This window comes from Podarcis filfolensis, assembly GCF_964270895.1.
Source record: "Podarcis filfolensis genome assembly, chromosome: 6".
Classification (NCBI taxonomy): domain Eukaryota; kingdom Metazoa; phylum Chordata; class Lepidosauria; order Squamata; family Lacertidae; genus Podarcis; species Podarcis filfolensis.
Genome location: NC_139609.1, coordinates 43,470,262 through 43,488,201, shown reverse-complemented (window position 1 = coordinate 43,488,201; position 17,940 = coordinate 43,470,262). Strand labels below are relative to the sequence as shown.

General features: G+C 40.3%; 2 protein-coding genes across 8 annotated transcripts in view; one reads left to right on the top strand and one right to left on the bottom strand.

Moving 5' to 3' along the window:
- LOC310765027 (doublesex- and mab-3-related transcription factor 2-like) overlaps positions 1-17,940 on the top strand; it is a 221,407-nt gene that overhangs the window by 68,486 nt on the left and 134,981 nt on the right. Inside the window, exon 5 of one of the 3 annotated variants that reach the window (XM_083619502.1) lies at positions 7,677-9,510. The exons of 1 other annotated variant lie outside the window; for it this stretch is intronic. The gene's annotated coding sequence lies outside the window, so the exon portion shown is untranslated. Of the gene's footprint in view, positions 1-2,533; positions 2,599-7,676; positions 9,511-17,940 lie in introns of those variants that run through there. One more of the 3 variants, XM_083619503.1, reaches the window with a different exon arrangement.
- GLIS1 (GLIS family zinc finger 1) overlaps positions 1-17,940 on the bottom strand; it is a 190,722-nt gene that overhangs the window by 44,313 nt on the left and 128,469 nt on the right. The gene's annotated exons all lie outside the window — the stretch shown is intronic.

The window sequence follows — 17,940 nt, the reverse complement described above, 5'->3', positions numbered from 1 at the left end:
ATATGACCTTCTGTAGAGACCTGAAGGCAGACCTGTATGGGAAAGCTTTTAATGTGTGACAACGTTCTGTTGTGTTTTTGTATATTCTGTTGGAAACCACCCAGAGTGGCTGGGGCAGCCCAGTCAGAAGGATGGGGTACAAATTACTACTACTACTACATTTCTTTTTAACAATCCCAAAACTGAAAAAGTTTTTGGGAGTGAAGGGGGGAAGGGTGAGTGGGACAACTGCCATCAGATAGGTCCTCTACTCATTAGCAGAAATAGCATGAAATATATTTTGTAGGATATAGGTTTTTAAGCAGATGTTGGGTTGTTGTCTGCCATGTATGATCTAGTTGAGATTCCTGCATTGTGGGGGGTTAGACTAGATGACTCTTGGGATTCCCTTCCAACTCGACAATTCTATGATTCTATGACAACATGCCTCTTTAAAAACTTGACATGCCACGCACTTCCTAAGAAATCTTATTACTAGAAGCAAAATTATACCAAAATGGTTCTAAGGACATACCATTATGCCTGCCACAATCATCTGTATATGATACATCATCATTGCTCAAATGCATTTTTCTTTGCTTCCATACCACATCATAAATGCATGTTGTGGGAATGAGAGCATAAGCCAATATATTATCAAACGTTGACTGCTTTCCTAAGGGTACTTAATCACAGTCATGGCTAGAATAGCTGTCAGTTGTTGGGAACGGGAAGAAACCAACTAGAAACCAAACAGCTTGTGCCGTAAGGTGGAGCAATAACTGACATTTTCATCGGAAATGAGTTATGACTGAAAGAGAGAAGGCTTCACAGTGGCGGTGTTGTAAATAGAGTCAGTGTGCCATTAGAGAAAGCTCATTAATACACACCTCTGCTTTCGGCTGCAAGATCAGTTAAACAAGCTACCTTTTATTTATAGACCTACAAGGGAAACACCAGGTCATATTGGCTGTTGACATCTCAGACAGCCTACAGATGGAAAACCTGAAATGTTTCATTCCCAAAACATTTATGGCTATCAATAGGAAGTCTTCTGTCTGCTCAAAATATCTAAGCTGTTTCTGAGCACTATGAAATGTTTTTTCTTCTTCCAAAGCAATTGCAAAACTTCCAATACACAATAAATATTAAAGGGCTAGGGTCTGCACACATTCTACTCCTCATATATACAGGAAAATGTGTGCATGAATAGTATTCAAAAGATTTTTAAATATATATACACCACTGATTCGAATGCTAGAATCTCTTTTTAAAAAGGACATGAGCCACACACACACACACACACACCACCAAGTCTGCAAACATAATATGTATGCATGTTAATAAAATTTCACAGGACTCAACAGGCAGCTCACGTGGCTCAGATGTTTGCAAGACTATGTTGAAAGTCTGGAACAAAATACAAGTATGGCTTGGAAACCCTCTATATCACCTAAGCCTTTGGATACATTTGTAAACTGCAAATTACAGAACAGCTTATTAATGACTGACTATCCAGTCTCCTGTAGACTTTTAATTCTTGTAATAAAACAACACAGCATATGTTTGTTTGCTTGATATTACTAATTTCAACTAGATGCACCCAAATCCCCTTTTCTCCTATTTAGCCATGGCAACAAAATGGTGACAAAAGCAAGATCCAACACCCTGTAACAGAGGCAAAGGAATCAAGTGCTGGTTCATATCTGGCCACTCACTCCAGCTGGATGAGTCCAGGACCAGGGTGGGCATGAAGTCTTTGTGGGTCCAAACAAGGGTTAATATAGAACTAAGAAATCTGCCCTACAGAGTCCTGTGGATTTGAGGTGCCCATTATGACTCAAGCCAGTGCATTCAAGTTACGTGAAAGGAGATTCCTACTAAACATCAGGAAGAACTTTCTGACACTAAGAGCTGTTCAACAGTGGAACAGAGTCCCATGGGAAGTGGTAGACTCTCTTTCCTTGGAGATTTTTAAGCAGAGGTTTAATGGTCACCTGTTATGTATGATCTAGTTGATCATATCCCTGCACTGCAGCGGGTTGGACTAAATGACCCTCAGGGTCCCTTCCAACTACAATTCTATTATTCTAGAGCAATGCATTGCTATCTAAACTGCGAGACTTACTGTAAAATAAGAGGCATCTGGAAACCCTATTGAACACTGAAGTTCATCTAATCATCTGCTTAATCCCCTTCCACATTTTTTTTCTCTGTTTGCCAAGGGAAAAGTTACCTTATTGTGGTATTCTCTTCTGATGTGGTAACTTTGATAGTATAACCAGGTAAACACCATACTTCTATGAATGCTGCCCTTGGCATCTCTATAACTGCTCATGGAAGTATTTGTAAGAATGGGCCCTTAAAAAGTCATGTCTCCATTGTTACAAAAGTTTTGACACAAAACTTGGTAGAAGACTTACCAGCATGAATCAAAGGCTCTGCTTAAGATACAGGAACAGAATGGACTTATAAGTGTACACAAAGCTAACTTGCATTTGCACATTTGCTTGTCTCAGTTCTGTATACTCTAACTGCAAATAGTTCTACCAAGATTCTTTTCCAGCTCTGCTACCTGAGATCCGTGAACCATAGACGCACCTTTGAACCTAGGACTTCATCAAAACAATGCACATGTTCCACCACTCAGGTATGCCTCCCTTCTTGTGCAAGGAAAGTATGGACCTTCTACAAGGAAAATATCCAGCACATGCTCCTTTTAAAAGAACTTAACAGTTCTGAAATCTCTTCCCACCTCCTTCCCATTAATTTAAATCTGATTTGATTAAGAAAAGTTTCCAAAGTATTGTAACCGATATACCAAAGGCAAAATAAAGACAACAAAGGGAATAGAAAAAGAATAAAAATGGGCTGATTAGCATAGCACAACATCTTAAAAGGCCAAAATACCACATGTGTGGCATGTTACAAAAGAAAATTAAAATAAAGGAAAAGAATATCCAGAGAACCATGAAGTCCCAAAACATCTGGAGTTTTATTGCAGCAAGCAAGAGGAAAACCTAATTGAAAAAGGGCTGCTGCAATACTTTCTTATACAAGGAAACTTGACAGAACTGAAGAAAGGGGCAAATGAAAGCAAACCAAGAGGGAAAGAGTAAGATGACCAATATATCCCAGTATATGAAATTGGTGCATGCCACTTGGCTGGGTAGCTGCACTACAAAATTCAAAGAAATGCATATTTTGAAGCCTGTGTTTCAATTTTGGAAGGTATTAATTTGGTAAGCTAGCTTTTAAATGCAAACTCATTCTAATTTAAATAGAAATGTGTGTAAAGAGAAATAAAGCTGGGATGCATATAAGGTGTTGGCACCTTTTGGGAAGAAAGGGAGGAATATAAACATGACAAAAAATTAAATGAGTGTGGACACAGATATGATTTCCGCATAAATTTGAACAGGAGGTCAGGCAAACTCCTCCTGTAATGGGTTTTACATTTGCAATATTCTTAAAATGTCTATGCTATTCAATATTTTATTTTATTTTATTTATTTATTTATTTATTTATTTATTTACGGCTATTAGCCCATAAAATATGTACAAACATAAAAACACAGGGACATAAAAACAGATATATCCGACAACAGGAGGTGAACACCACGATGCAAGGGTGGGTCATTGAGCAGAGCCAAGTGACAGCTTGGGGCCAGGAGAGCTCCAAGGGACAGATCACAGAAAAGGAAAACTGAAGACGAATTCCAACATGCACTCTCATCATAACAGTTCGATTAGTTTTGATGTTGTTGTTGGTTTTTGGTGGTTTTTGAGTGTGAGATAACCGCATTCAGAAATCTCGCCACCTGCAGAGTTACAGAAGGATCTGTATCCTGCAAAAGCAGTGCGGCGTGTGACTCAACAGGCCTGTCAACCAAGCGCAGTAAAGCAGGACCCAGGAATTTAGCCCTGGCTACGCTATGTAGGGGACAGTTGAACATTATATGTGAAAGAGATTCAACAGTTTCCCCGTCACACACACATAGCGGAGACACCAAACCCTTAGAAAATCTGTGGTTCAGCAGGTTCGATAGAAAGACATTGAACCTTGCACGAATAAATGCACGCTATTCAATATGTTTTTCTGTAAAATACTGAACTGAAGAAGTTCAATAATTTTCTGCCTCTATACAGTGTCTTTCTGTGAATCTGATTCCACAGGTGTCAGACAAGGTTTAATGGTTTTCTTCAAAATAGAATCTGTTTTATGCAAGTAGCTGTGTTTACATTCCTGTCTCCACTGCCTTCTTCAAAGGCCCCATTTCTTCCCATACACTATTCTCCATTCATTTCTCTGTCCAAAAGGGACTGTGTCATTTCTGAAATAATAAAATCTGTATCCTCAGGAGAAATAGCAAAAAAAGCGTACCTACACAATGTCGAATACTGGATGAAACTTCTATAGAATGGCATATGGGAAACAATTGCTTCAGTCCAAATGTCCTATTGAGCAAGTGGGGAGCACTTCTGTTTTTTCCCTCTTCCATCTTATAGCCCACCAAAAATTCTCCAGAGATTTTGGGCCCTTTGAAGGCCTTCTAGAACTGCTTTTCAAGGGACATGGAAATGCCCCCCTCCCCCATATGATTACAAGGTCATTTTGTTTCCACAGCAGAACCTATGGATTCTTATCTTCATCTCAGAACTCTCAGTTCGTCAGTGTAGCTATACTTTTTTTCTTTTTCGAAAAAGAATAATTCTTCAAAGGGTCACGCAGTACCGGCAAGCAATTCTTACTCTGGAACAGGGCCTGCCTGTCTTAACATTATTACAGTGTTGCTTTTTAGCACCTATTCTCCAACTACATCTATTCATTTTAACTGCAATTTTTCCTAGGGTCCATCTACACTATACATTTAAGGCAGTATCACACCACTTTAAACAGTCATGGCTCTTCCCCCCCCCCCACAAAGGATCATGGGAGCTGTAGTTCGTTAATTGGGCTGTGAGTTGTTAAAAGACCCCTATTCCTTTCAGAGAGCTGCAATTCACAGAATTGTTTCAATAGTAATGCCTATTCCTAGGGAACTCTGAATATTTCTGCCTGTCATAGAAAGCAGAAAGTAATGAAGAACAGCTTTTTAATAAATGTGGGAGGAACTACAAGAGGGTTTGGAGATACTGAGGACATGGCACCATAAAGAAGTTATATTCAGTTCTGAATAGATGTCATAAAGATAAAGTGAAAATACATTGCCAATGAAAACCGAACTGAAGTTCTCCTCCATAGCTTGTGGTAGAGCAATGAGAGCTGGTTACCACCAAATGTTCAAGTCCTGTTGTTGTCAATCCCAGCTGTCTCTCACCACATGTTGCTTAAAAATGGCCTGTCTGCAGCAAGCAACTACCGCTTGACCAAGCTACTTTGACATGACATGCAAATTTCCCCAACGCTCCTCCACGTTCCCTTGAGCTGTTGGAAAGGACTATAAAAATTAATCACATATTAAGTACTTGCAAATGTTATGAGCTGGATCCGTATCACTCATCGCAGTATGACCTGATCAGGTGGCTTCCCAATGGCACCCATGACCTATGGTTCCCTATAAAGGATAACAGTGAAACTCGGGAGCAGTGTTGAGGAAACTCATATGTCTCATGTGAGCACTTGTAAATATGTGCCCCCCCCCCAAAAAAAGATGCAGAAAAACAGATGCCTCTTTTGCAGGTGAAAACATTTTGAGAACTTATGGGACAGGTTTCAGCACAGCATTAAACAATTTCAGAATCATGCTGACTGTCTACACAGTGAAAGGGAGAAAGGGCAGCTCTCCTGGATGTTGTTCCTCAGCTTCCTACAGCCCCACAAGTCCATGGTGATTTCTTGTGATGAACTGCATTACATGTGTGCCACATTTCCAAAGAGCAGAGCCAGATGACATTCTTGGAATTTTTCAGAAATGGTGTTTCTAGGTATAGTAACGGCTGTACAATATGTTCAAATGTGGCAGGTTTCACATTGGAAGCATCTCACATTTCGTATGCAGCTCTAAAAATATCTGCCTAATTGCAAAGTTTTCCAAGATCATATTAGAGAAAAACTGGAAATGTAACCCAACGGAAATAGGTTTTAAATTGAAATGTTGAACATCAGCCCAGAAATGACAAAAAAAATTAGTGTGCTTTTTTCTGGCCCTTCTTTCCCCATGTCTTAAGTGTTCACAATGTACTATGCTTTTTTTATATGAAAAGAGTGAACTTACATTATTGTCATATATGATTATGTAATATTTGGTGAGGGGGAATCATTGACGTTTTCATGGTCCTTTTACCTCTATTCCACAACCTAGCAGCAAACCACAATCACTTCTATATCTTCTATGAAGGCTTTTGCAACAGAAAGTGCTTCAGACTTGCATACAAGATGCTTTTGACATGTGCATTTAATCTGACCAGTTTAAGAAACGTCCCGTGTCCACCACTAAAGAACTAAAAATGTAAATTGAAAAAAATTATATCCATATGATTAAGTAAAAGCCTTAAAGAGAACCATGTTGTTAAGTGCTTCATTGAGAAGAAATAAAATGCAGTAAAATAGAAGCTCTTTCGGAATAAATCACCCATGCACATACTTTCTATGCAAAAATTGCAGCGTTTGGCTCTGTAGGAACATCTGGAACAAATTAGCATGATGTTAAGAATAATGTCAAATTAAAACATTTAGTTATGGCTTCTAAAATTAAATATAAAACTCAGAGACTGACGTTGAACTGGATACCTTAACTCATTTTTTCAACAGAAATCGACTTTCACAATACTTTTAAGTGTATTTATAAGGGCAACAGCTTTAATATTAAGTATTATCGCTGTGTGTAACTCTGGGAATCTTGCAAACGAATGAGTTATTGGAATTATGATTGTCAAAGTTTCAGATAAGCCAAAGTACCCTGGATAGAAGTAATGACATGCATGCATATATGAACTGAGTCAGAGCTGGAACTGGATGAAATCCAAACCATAAAGGTAATTGATATAGATTACCCCAGATAATTGTTTACTCACTACTACATTTCTGACTCTACTTTCTGGCTTTATTTGAGAAGAAAAACTTAAGTTTAAGCAACCCTGACAAAGCTAGCTCTTGGATTACATCCTCACCTTACAAAAATGTTCAGTAAGCTGGGAAGTCCCTGATTCAGATACACATACAGTACACATAACCCAAATCATTAGGCAAGCCTCAATCATTCTCTCAGCTTCAAACCCCCGTTTATATGGGATAATGGTCTGGAGAGTCTGCAACTGAGCTGTGATCCAAGGCACATGATACAGCAACCTTGCTGAAGCTAAGTGGGGATTGGTCTGGTCAGTGCCTGGGTTAGGAGACTGGCAATAAGTCTTCCCCCACTCCTATTAGTGGTATCTGGTATGCTGTATATTCATGAAGCATACCAGTCATTGGAGGGAATCGATGGAGGACTCTGCCATTTTTTCCTTCTTCCACTTGTCAGGGATTGCTACTGGAAGATCAGCATGGGTGGGATGGTAGGAATTTTGGGTATCAGTTGGAGGAATAGTTGGTGGATTTGATTGAAGTACAGGAGGTTTGGGTGGGAAGGGGTAGAAAGAAAAGAATTCTCCAGTGGTCTGTGAAATCAGACCTGGAAAAGTACTAAGCATTTGTCATTCACTTCATATTGGAAGTGATCATTACAAATCCCCAGAACTTTCTATCTCCATAGATCTGCCCCTCCCAACTGTCCTGTGGAAAGGAAGAAGAGAGCAAAGGCAACATCAGGACCTGCTTCAATTGGACTGTCTCCTCAATGACCCTCATAGAGCCAACGGCCCTCTGGAATGGATGCCAGCTCCTGCTCCTATGGGGCTGGCTTTTTTGAGTACATGACTTGGTGTATCTGCTGTGTTTAGCCACTCTGAGAACTCTAGTTGAAAAGTGAGCTATAACCAGAGCATTGGGAAGTGGCAGGGGAGGCTGGACAGGGAAGAGGGGATAAGCAAAAACCACCTCCCTTCCTCCAGTAAGAGTCTCCACTGCATAGTCTTTCCCTCAAATTGATGGAACCCTTCCATTCATTGAAAGGACACTGGATCCAAGGCATTTTAAATTGCGCAATTGCTCTCTGGTGACAGATGTTTAAAAACACCTCTAACAAGGGACAATGCTGGGCAGGGTTTTATGGTTTTATTGTATCCCAAGTATTGCAAAATCATGCCCTTAAATGTGCTGTGCAACTTAAACCACATTAAACTTCCAAAGCTTAGTTGCACTCCAGTTGTTTTTTTGTTAATTGGCTTCATCATTGTCTACAATACGTTCGAGAAATGTAGGAAGAGCAGTTTTGATTGTTGTTGTTTTGAAAAGAACAGATGCCTTACAGGGTTTAATTTGCTTAGTCATAATGGCCATTTACATGACCACAATGGGCTCTTTGTAAAGAGAAACAAAACCTTCACATAATTCAGCAAGTAATTATGATACTTCCCATCCGCTACTATCAATATTCTTCAAAAAACAACATACACCCAAACATTTTATGCCCCTCCATCCTTTCCCACAAAGCCAAAAACTAAGCTTTCCTATTGCCAAACTCGTCCAGCTGCAGCCTACGTTTGCTTAAAGACATGCAGTCAATGTTCCACAGCAAGAATGATACATAATACACAGAGGTCACTCTGTCCTATTCTTCTTCATGATGAAACCTCAACATCAGGTTCCTGTGCCAAGGCAATCACTTTATTTAACTATCAATGATTTCATTTGAATGATGCAATCCCAGTTAAATGTTAGCATCACTGCTGAACATGAAACGTCAAGTTTTTCTTCTAACAATGTGGCCTCTCCAGAATTAAATCATGCATTTTCTGGAGAAGAGGACTGAGATGTGCAAAAATGGTTTCCTTACAAACATGCATAATGTAGGTGTCTGAACCGGCAAGACAAAGACAAAGAAAAAGAGTTCTATGTATCCTAAATAAATCATTTCCCCTGGATACAATGTTTTGGGCTGCTATCTAAATAAACATAGGAAACTGAGGGCAAAATAAAGGTAGAAAAAGTATAGTGATTAGACTCACTATAGTGACTCAGATTCACATCTCCAATAAGTCATAAAGCATTCTGGGTAAACTTTCTTTCAGTCCAATCTACCTCACAGGGTTGTTAAGAGGATAAAATAGGGGATAAAATGTTGTTATTATAAAACAATAAATAAATAAAAGTTTCAACTGGAAAGATGCTCAGGTGCTAATATTATAAGCACCCATATAGGTTTATAAGAGAGCTAGCAAGAAAACAGCTTAACATTTGGACTAATACGTCAAGTTATATTGTTCTACAGATCAATCTTAAAGAAGAGGGCAAAGGAAGCAAATACCTGCAATGTGGAACCTCAAACCGGGTTTAGAAATGAAATCTAGAAACATGGTTGGTGGGTGGGTGGAATATGCATCGTACACTTGTCTGTCTGTTGGTGTGAAATGTGCATGCATGCACCCACAAGTTGAATACTGATAACTTTTTTTAAAATTCACCATAACTTAAACAAAAACAAAAAACCCCAACCATGACTAATCCATAATTTTCCCTCAGAATGTACCATGACAAAATCACAGCCCTTAAACAAGAGTGCAGCCTGCAGGCACTTCGGGTTAAAGAAAACCATGGAGAACAAAAGCTAAGAGGACAAATACAACCACAAAGGATTCTGCTATCAGATTGCAGCATTCTTCTCTGAGCATTCACTCCCAAAAGCCACATGCCTCAAACTAGTGTAGAAAATGGGTGTACAAGAAATAGTTCATCATATATGGGCAGAGTGTGAGCTTTTGTGTTGTATGTCTTGCGCACCATTAAAAAGGAAGGTCTCTTAGGAAAACAGGGCAAGGACCATCTGTGTTTCTGCTTAATGTTACTACTGTCAGTGATGAGCTAAGATCTGAAGTAGTGAGCCCCCATGAACCCGGAGTATTAAGCTCTATGCCCATGATTTTGTCATCAGTGAATCATAGGGTCATCCAATCCAATCCCCTGTGATGTAGGAATCACAACAAAAGAATGGGTGTCTTTTTATTGACTTACTATGGAGCCATCTTCCAGGTAAGCTGGAGAGAGAAGTTGCAAAACTGAAGAGAGAGAGAAACCACCACCACTCACGTTATCCAAAATCTTGGGGCCATGGCTGAGGAAGCCCTGTCCCTTGCGCCCACCATCCTAGACTCCTTTCCTGGTGGGACACAGAAGCAGGGCAGATGATAGAAAAAAGGAAAAACACTCCAGCTGAAATATTTTTCAATATGGCTTTGTCCAGTACATGGATTCTTCTTTGCAGCATCATGTGAATACACAAGGGTGTATGCAGGAACCTTCATGTACTCAACCAGTGATTAGCAACAACAACTAATTTACTGGTGTAGACCCAACCTCTGGACACCAGTATTGTTACAGCTGGACAGTGCTGGGGTGAAGCAGAATGGTTAAGAGGCAGATGCACCAGGGGGAGCACTGGATTGGCTCCATTGGTTCATCTGTGTAGACCAAACTCACTACCACCCTATCCTACTCCAGCTCCTGTCCAGTAAGCTGGACCAATGCTGGTGTTGGGAAGGTAGCTCTGCAGGTCTGCCTCACTCCTACTGCCAATTGGGTCTGAGTTAGAACAGTGTCTGAGTTAGGAAAGTGAAGAAAGATAAAGAGTGGTATTCAACCATGTTTTACCGAAACTAGACCCATTAAAATTAACGAACATGACTAGGATGGGTCCATTAATTTCACCAAGTCTACTCTGAATAAAACTTGGTCGAATACTACCCAAAGTAAATTTAAAAGGGATGAAAATTTATAAAAATTTGGAAAAAAATATTTACAGTGGTACCTCGGGTTACGTACACTTCAGGTTACATACACTTCAGGTTACAGACGCCACTAACCCAGAAATATTACCTCGGGTTAAGAACTTTGCTTCAGGATGAGAACAGAAATCGTGCTCCGGCGGCGCGGCAGCAGTGGGAGGCCCCATTAGCTAAAGTGGTGCTTCAGGTTAAGAACAGTTTCAGGTTAAGAATGGACTTTCAGAACAAATTAAGTACTTAACCCGAGGTACCACTGTATTCAAATATTTACAACCCACACTTTCACAGGAAAATGTGCTGTACAACATAGAAACACACTACTACTATAATGACAGCTGTAAAAATATCAATAGCAAATTGGTTGGTTAAAAAAAAAATACTCAGGTTTCAAAGGCCTGGCTAAAGTCACCTCTGCTCTTGTATATGCTTTGCAAAATGCAGCATGGGCAAAGAGTCTCTAAAAATAGAAGCTATTTGAAATAACCCCATCTTGATTTTGAAAGGCAAAAAGAACATTTCACAGTCATTCTAGCCCTTCTGTGATGGGAGCGTGTAATGATACTTCACAGCTGATCAGAAAGGTCTCAGGGTCATGTAGGATGACATGTGGAATGAAAATTCTGTCTGAATTAAATAACCTCCAGCTTACTCCGGAGTAAACGGAGTTATTCTACAGAATGAATGCTCACTGTCAGACAACAAAGCTGAATGAATGCTCAATAAAGACCAGATATAACTTCCACATAAGCTTTGTGCAAGCAAATCAAGATGAATACTCTGTAAATAGGTCATCTGGAGGAGCAATGAAAGTCTAGAAATCCACCGTCATTCAACGTAGCAGAAACAATACTGAAGGCACATCATCTGATTCAGTATATGGCACACAGTAGCTTCTTACGTTCTTAACAAAACTCATTGGGAAAACTCAAAACTCACTGGGAAAATTGGAAGGCAGCTGGTTAATAAATCTGTCTTGCAGCAATTGGTTCTATCTTAACTGAGCCTAGATAGCTCAGTTGCTTAAAGTGTGGCGCTAATAACACCAAGGTTGCATTTTCGATCCCTGTATGGGACAGCTGCATATTTCTGCATTGCAGGGGGTTGTATTAGATTCAATCGTGATTGAATGGTCAATCATGGAAGTGCCCCCGGTCAATCGGTGGCATCAAGTTTAGTGATTATCTTAATGTTAATGTTAATCCTCCCCTAAAAAAGCTCAACAACTCCTGGCAATGACAATGGGTAGATCACTGTCAGTATTTTTATACTGTGAGTAGATCACAGATCACAGTCTCTTGGGAGTTGGACATGCATGGATTAGATGATTCTCATTCAAGCTGAATATATGTCAGGAGCCTGTACTTTTAATTGTTATGCAGAAAAGAAGATTTTAGAAGCCTGTTCTCTCATAGCTGGTGTGGTCTAGTGGTTCAAGTGTTGGACTATGACCGGGGAGTCTGGGGTTCTAGGCTCCAGCCAAAACACGGTTGTTGTGAAGATAGAAAATGGGGAGAGGAAGAACCACGTGCGCCACCCAGAGCTCCTTGCAGGAAAAATGGGATATAAATGAATAAATAAATACAATATAACTGTAATGGAGGGAGAAGCTGCATCTACTGAAAATCTTGTGTGTGTGCTATGGACACAAAAGAGTACTACCTTGGGTTAATGCATTCAACCTAATGGTTGTCATTTCAGTTGGCTCAGCTATTGCTAGGTAGGTAAGGTATTTATTCCTGGTATATACTGGTAAAACAGAGCCCCTCACACAACATGGAATAAATAATTTTCCAGAAAATGAAAAATACCTCAAAATTAATATAAATATTAATTGTGCCTACAATCAGGAATGTTGTTTATATTGTCCACTCTCGAGAACAAAAGCCCACGCCAGTGTTTATATTATTTTTGGAGGGGAGCTAGGAGGAATAACAAAACCACTTCAGACAGAAATTTACTTGCAGCAATCCAGTTAAACACATGCTCACCAGGCAGTGCTCAGGCACACATAGCTCTGCATAGATAAGTGGTGATAGCTGTGATTGGCTGTTTGGGAAGAGAGTGGATGGTTTAAATTCAACCCCCTGATATCTTTCCAAAGAACTCATTAATGCTCTTTCCAATTATATGTTTGCAATTCCAGGTGTGCAGCTAAATCTAGCCAAGAACTACGTACACAGCACCTGTTTGCATGCATGGTCCTTCAGTCAGGGATATGAACATGGAATCCAGCACCTGCATGTGTATGTTCCCTATCCATATGAATACAGTCCACAGATTATATATGATGATAGCCACTAGAATTTGCTTTGCAAGTCTAGCCAGAAAAAAAAGAAATGTTTCCAGCACATACAATGTTGACACAGATGTCCCAGATGTAAGCCCACTCTGGTTATTTATCTGATCATCTAAATACAACTACAAACAAACAAATAAACATTGGAGCTATCTCTTTGCCAGGCCTACATGGCCAGCTTCAAATAATATGCCTTCTACATTTGAAGCGAGGAATAGGAACCAGAGAAAAAGGTCAAAAGGCTGATTGCTGGCCACTCAGCCCCATTCTTTAACGCCTGACAGTGTCTGTGTCCTTGTAAAATCAGGGAAGTGACCTTAGAGGCAATATAATAACAAAGATCATAAATAAGATAATGGAAACATTAATTTAGCACAATAAAGAAATGTCACCACGACCCAATTTTTGCTGTTGGCTACAGTTCAACAGCTGGCAATTTAGCAGGGAAGGAGCTCATTGCTGTGTATCTGTGATCTGTCAGAAACAGTTCCCAGTAGAAACATACAGTGCTGCAGTTTCTTTGATCTGCTATTGTGTATGAAGCGCTCTGTTTTCTTGGTTACCAGGGGGACAGCAAACTTTAAAAGTTTCTACTATTTAGCCAATGTACTGAATGGATTAAGTCATGCAGGTTAATTTAAATAAATGTTTCCCGAAATGTTAAATTCTGAAGAGTTTCAGTGTGCCAAGGGTGACTCCTGGCATTCAACTATGCACTATCATCCACCTTATGTTCATGTTATTCTTCCCCCAGCAGCAGACCTTTCATTAGGGAACTGACAATTCTTAGTCCATCTATGCACTGCCTTCTCCAGGTTCATTTCACAGAAGGCAAGACAGGCGTAGAGCTGGTAACCTTCAGATGTTGATGAAGTACAACTTCCATAATGCTCTATCACTGACTATGCTGGCTGGAGCTGATGGGAACTACAGCTCACAGATAGGGTCACAATTTGAGGGTCACAGATTGGCCCTCCCTGGGCTATTACTCCCTAGTGATGCAATAGGGCAGAGGAACCTAGGCCCTCCATATGTTGTTAGACTACAACGCCTATCATCCCTGGCCATTGGCTATGGTGGCTGGGGATGTGAGACAGAGTCCAACATCCTCTGGAAGGCCACAGATTCCTCCCGCCTGTACCACCATGAACCATAACTTGCACAATGACTAACCAGCTTATATTTTAAACATTCAAAGGAGTGCTTTGTGCATATTTATCCAGTCACGCAAAATCAAGCATAACTAAGCTTTCCCCCCACAGGGACACAGGGGAAAGAATCCAACCACCCTGATAAGAACTATCATTTTAGATAGTGCCATAACGAGCAGAAGAGTAAGATTTCCAAACATTAATATTGCAAACATGAAGATGCCCTTGTTAAAAACAAGCACTCATCCAACTTTCCTAAGTTCAAGCTCATATGCAGATAAAACAGGAGGCTGGTGCACAAAAGATAAGTGCAGGAGATGTGATTCTGTTCCAGTGTGAAGCAAGCATTTCCAATTACAGTGCTTTTTAGACTAATACAATACATGCCATTGTTTTTTCCATTTCCAAATTGTGTTGTTCCATACAAAAGGAATTAAAGTGATAAAGGAAACATGAAGACTGTTCCCAGATGCTGCTGTAAAGTCAGATTTTTCAAATGGTATGTTAAAAGCTTAGGTCTGGCCACCATTCCTAGGACTTCACATTCTTCCCCTTTAGTTGCCTCAAATTTATGCTTTCAATTAAATACTAAACATCTTACTTGGTTGTTTCAATGGAATCAAAATAGATACGTAGGTAATAAGTAGCACAGAACTAGGGGTGACAGATATGGTTGCATGCTCAGAGTAGCTTTAACAAGAGTGGATACAAAAGGAGCATATTTCTTTATTTATGCTATGGAAGAGAGATTGCTAAGTAATAGTGTTTCAAGTAACAGCTAACAACACAGAAGAGACAATTTTATAATTAAACCCGAATATACCTGGATTGCATATCAGGTTAGGCCACAGTTAAATAAACCTTAGTTAATAAACCCTGACTTAGTATTACATCTGAGCCCAGGACAGTGCCTTAACTATGGGCTTGATCATAAAATACCGGTAAGTCAAGGTTTGTTGCTGACCCACTGACTATGGTTTAATTTTAACTGTGAAGGCAGGCATCTTCTCAACTATGGCTTAACTGTGATTTGTTTTCTCCCCCAAACAAAATCTGCCAAACAACAGAGACACTGGTCAAGAGCAGTTGGAAACAAAGCTACTCTCAGCACTCAGCTCTGCTCACTAACGCTTTTCCTGAAGTTGGCATCGCGGCTAACTGTGCTTGGTAAGGGCTGCTTACCAGCTGCAGAGGAACTTCGGTTTGGATGCCCAGGCTCATATAACATGTGACATCCCACATCGCCTTGGCTGACATCTCACATTGCAGTGGTAGGCCTGCTGGATGCTGAGATCATTCAGTTAAGAGAAAATGATCAGGGAACCAGGAAAGTCATCAACCTAAACTTTACTGCCGCAGTGGACCTTCAGGTGCTGCACGCAGCACACCCACTGATGACAATTTTGTGGTCAGAACTGCTGGAAAGACAGAACCATGGAGTCCATATGAGCCACCTGTGCACAGAAGAAAATGAGCAGAGGGATGCAGCACACAGTGTTGCAACGGGGGGGGGGGTATCGAATTTGATAATGGGGCCCTGTATAGACCCAATGAGCTAAAATTGTCACCAACGGTCACCAAGGTTTGATTGTTGGGCATTCACAATTGCATTAGGGATTGGATGCAGATGTGAGCAATTTGGTAGCGAGTCGGCATGAAGGGGCTGACTTGGGTGGTGGATAAGGGACTGGGTTCAATCCTTGGTCAAGGTGGTTGTGAGGGGATCGGAAGCCCCACACCCCAGTCCAAGGAATCGGGGTATCCCGTTAAAGGGATCCAGGGAGAGGTGTCTCTGTCCAGAAGCCCAGACAGGGGCTTATGGGCCATAGCACTCCCAAAATAGTGGCCTCTGGGGTGTAACCGCAATTTGATGTATGCCAAGGGCAATACTTAACCCTGGTTAACCCTGCTAAATAATCAACCAGCAGCAGGCTTATTAATTCAGGATACAGACCCAATACCTGTGCCAAAACCTGCTGACATCTAATCAATAAAGTTGTGGTCTGTTGTATCCCAATATGGTTGTACTGTACTCATTGCAACTTCACCATATCTTTGCTCCACTACCTGCGGCTTCACTGCACCTGGACACGCTATAGAGTTCCCTGCTAACATTAAGGGTTGTGTGGACTGTGGAGTAAAAACCCTTGAGGATAATACAGAGACAGCATTCACCACAACCTAAACCCTTTTTACAGTGTGTAAGGTGCAAGAGCTGCTGAGAAGAGTAGCAAATGAAGAGGGCAGGAACTGGTGCTGAGGAGCATGCAGGATGTGGAAAGGGCAGTCCTTACCAAGCCGGAGGCTGTAGTTTAAAGATAGCAGTGGTCTCTGCAGAGACCCTTGCAGGCTCCTTGAAATATGCAATCACATTTTTACTCTTCTGCCCCACAAAGGGCATTGCTTAAAGCTACATGAGGCAAGAAGGTCTCCTTCGATAAATTTAAACAAAAAAAAAGAAGAAGGAACAAAGGGAATAACAACTCTGGCAATACAACAACAACAATAAGGGGAAGAGGGAGGGAGACTTGCTAAAAGCATTAAAACAAACAAGGGAAAAAAATATAAATGAAAATTGGTATATATAAAAAAGCTCAACAACTTTTATGTCCAGATTCTAACTTTTGAAATATGGCAACCCTAAATTAGCTTAACATCTGTTCCACATAAATTGGTGGAAAGAATTACTAAATATGAGATTATCAAGCATATAGAAGAATGGCTTCTGCAAAGGGAAGTCCTGCCTCACTAAGGGTGGATCTACACTCACGGTTTATAACGTTAAGATAGAGTTAAGGAATGATTTTCATAATGTAGATAGAAATATGATGTTTTGCATGTAACATTAATAATGCGTCGCTAAAATGTGACACCAGAGGGGGCTACAGAGCAACCAGCAATAGGGAAACTGCTTGTTACTGACAAAACAAGGCAAGGAATGTTTCTCAATTTACCAGTGTGCCCTGTGACATTTTATAACCGTATTTCTAATCATGTTAAAAAGGTCGGGGTAGATCCAGCCTAATTCTTTACTGCAGTGGTTCATAAACTCTCCCCCTCCCAGACCACTTGAAAAAAGCTGAGGGTTTTCACGGACCACTTAATTATTTTTCTGCCTGTTGTAGCAATTATAATGCACTGTGCTAGAAGCCGTATGCTTTTTAATTGTATTGCATTGCTTCTTTTATTTCTTATATTGAATTTTATCAGGTCACAATTTGAATTCTATGGGATTCAAAAAACAAGCAATAATATACCATTTGAAATCAACATTAATAGTGAATGCAGACATGCTGTGGACCCCCTGAATGCAGCTTGTGGACCACTGTTGGTCCACAGAACATAGTTTGGGAAGTGCTGCACTATTGCAACCAGACTACTCTGGGTGCTGAAGCTTCCTCTACAAGGAAACGCTACAGTGCTGAAGGGCAAGCTAGTCACATTTTTCTAAAGGGGGACATGAAAGACATAAAATTTTACATGACAAAAAAAAATTATAGACACCTACGATATAGAGAAAGTGTAGAGAGAAATATTCTTTTCGCTCTCATAATACTAGATCTCTGGGGACATACAGTGAAACTTATGAGTGGTTAGGCTATAGATTCAGGGTCAAAGAAAGCAATACTTTACACAACATATATACGTTTATGGAATCTGCTGTCACCAAACGGATACTAGATTAGATGG